Genomic DNA, 2,751 nt, shown 5'->3' with positions numbered 1-2,751 from the left:
TATATATATATATATATATATATATATATATATATATATTTAGCATTTATATTTACCAATTATGCTTTAAAAAGTTTCATTTTAAAAAATCATCTTGAATATAAAAAAAGTGATATCAGTTACACTTTTTAATACATTTTTTTTTGTTTAATTTGACCGTATTTTACAGCCAAAGCTCCATAATATGCCACTGTGAATTTACTCTAAATGCATGTGAAATATTGAAATAGGCTAATTGTGCTTAGAATATAGGATATATTATAGTGATTTGGGGAAATTTGTGCAATGCATTTTACTTAGCTTCAGGTGTGCTTAGATTTTGCAAATATACATGCTGATCTGAATCTTTATATTACTGTTTTCCCTTTTATATAAAGGACTTTATAAATCACATTTGCATAATAAGAATAATGCATAATAAAAAATACTGATGAGCAACAGCTAGATCAATAAGATTTTTACTTTAATTCACCAGCTCAGCTTAGGTGTATGGATTTGTTTTATGTGATGGCCATCTAGTGTTTGAATAGATGCATCACACACAGATTTTTATTTGTGTGTGTGTGTGTGTGTGTGTGTGATTGAAGTTATTTAAAAACTAGAAAAATCACAAGTAGGAAGAAAGGGGAGAAATCAGAACATGGAGTAAGAATGAGCCTATCAGAGAAAATATGAGGATGTTTAAGTGATAGTAGTAATGACATGACTACAGGAGAAATATAAGAAAAATGTATAGATATCAGACAAGGAAGAAATAAGGAGAGTCTAATAATCAAAAGACTTTTGTGGCAGTGAACACCGTTGATGTCAGGGTAACTAAATTATTATTTTGAAACAAGCACACAGCCTCTGCAGTCACAAAAACAAGCAAGCGACACATTCCCATAATATCTTCCATTCCCGGGTTCAAAATGGCAACAAAAACTATTCTGGTGCACATTTAACCTGTGTCTATAATTCAAAGTGACATTAAGTAGCACAGTGCACGTATCTCTAAGGTTACATTCTTCCATGATTATTCACGTAAATGGGCCAATGTTACTATAAAGCCAGACAACATCAGTAATCATTTTACAGAGTGCAACGTTACATAAATAGGTACTGTGAGTTCCACAGCCAGACAGAAAAGCCTGAAGTTGTATAATACATCAGCAAGAATATCTTCAACCTTTGCTAAATGGAGCCTTGACAATAGAACACACAAACACCCTGTCAGATACTTTCGGTACATGACGCAGGTCACATAATCACCAGCGCTTTTTGAAACTAAAAGCAAATGGCTCATTATCGTGATGACCAAGAAGCGTTTGATTTTCACTGCCCACAACCGCACAGCATCCATCACAATAAACACAATCTCTGCGGCTCTAACAAGCATACTCTTTTTACATAATTAGACCTTCTGGTGGGTACATAAGAGATACAAATGCAGCATAGCTCTATTAGTGATTGTTATAATGTGTTCTAAGTGAGTCTATATTATGAAATATGGTATAGAAAGATAGTGATCATGCGTTGCATATAATGTCTTCGACAATGAAACAGCAAGGGTGCAAAATCACAGTGTTTTGCGGAGATTAAAGGATGATATATTGTGCTAGGAATGTTTCAAATTGGCTGGGACTGTCATGCTCCCAAACTAATACGGCTTGCAACCGGAGCTCATTAAAGAGACGGTTCTCACTCCATCATACCTTCTGAATAATGATAAGGGTGCTTTGCTATAGTCTTTACAGATTTCATCACAAATGCATCACCCTGTTGGATGTAGACCCTATTGGTTGTGTAGTAAATATTCATCATTGCATCCTGATAAGTGAGCAGTTTTGGTGGCACTGGGTGTTTGTTAAAGTCTGTTTTCAGGGGAGATTTTTTTTTTATTATTTCAACTTTTTGAAAATCCTTTTGTTTTGTTGGTTTACTGTATGCTTTTTTTTTGGTTAAAATAGTGCAAATGATTTTATAAAAAAAATATTCAGAGCAATATTGCATTGCACGATGACAGTCTCAATGAATGCCTAAGGATTGTGGGACTGGCCATTACGCTGATGATGAGTGAAAGAGAGAGACAGAATCCTAAAGCCCGGAGAGGCTTTTGTTACTGCACAACTGGTAAAAAAAAAAAAAAGATTGGGATGCTTTTGTTGGGTTTTTTTCTCCTCATTTTTGTATGTTGGTGTATATATACATATCTCAACAAGCATTTTCATAATTTTGACTATAAATAAAAGTCGCCAAGCATTATTTTACACTGAATCAGTGCTCATAATGGGATCTGTCCTGAGACTAGCATTTGAATCAATACTTGTGGGTGTATGTCTGACAATATTCAACACCTTACATGTACATGCACGTTCAAATATATTAGCGTGCACACACATAAACAGATTGAAATACACAAACATACTGTGGAACATATTTTCCACACCACTGTTTTGCGGCGAGGAGGTAGTGACATGTAAACTGTGTGATTGCTTTTGTGTAGGTCAAAAAGTAATTAGATGCTGTTGTGAATTGCTTGTTTGTGTGTGTGTGTGCATGTGTATAATGCAGACCTGATCCTGATTGTGTTGTGCAGATGATGTGTGATGCATGCTGAAGTTAGAATAAATGCTTCTCTAGTTAAGTGGTTGACTTTTACCCTAAGCTATACTCACTTATCACCAGTCTGAAAGAGGTTGGGGGTTTGCGAGTGAATTTATAAATAGTTTGTTGGGTCTTGTCTGATCACATCCATGAATGTGTCAACGT

This window comes from Sinocyclocheilus grahami, unplaced genomic scaffold, assembly GCF_001515645.1.
Source record: "Sinocyclocheilus grahami isolate Dianchi unplaced genomic scaffold, SAMN03320097.WGS_v1.1 scaffold195.1, whole genome shotgun sequence".
In the NCBI taxonomy this organism is placed as follows: Eukaryota; Metazoa; Chordata; class Actinopteri; order Cypriniformes; family Cyprinidae; genus Sinocyclocheilus; species Sinocyclocheilus grahami.
Note: the sequence above shows the minus strand (reverse complement) of the source record.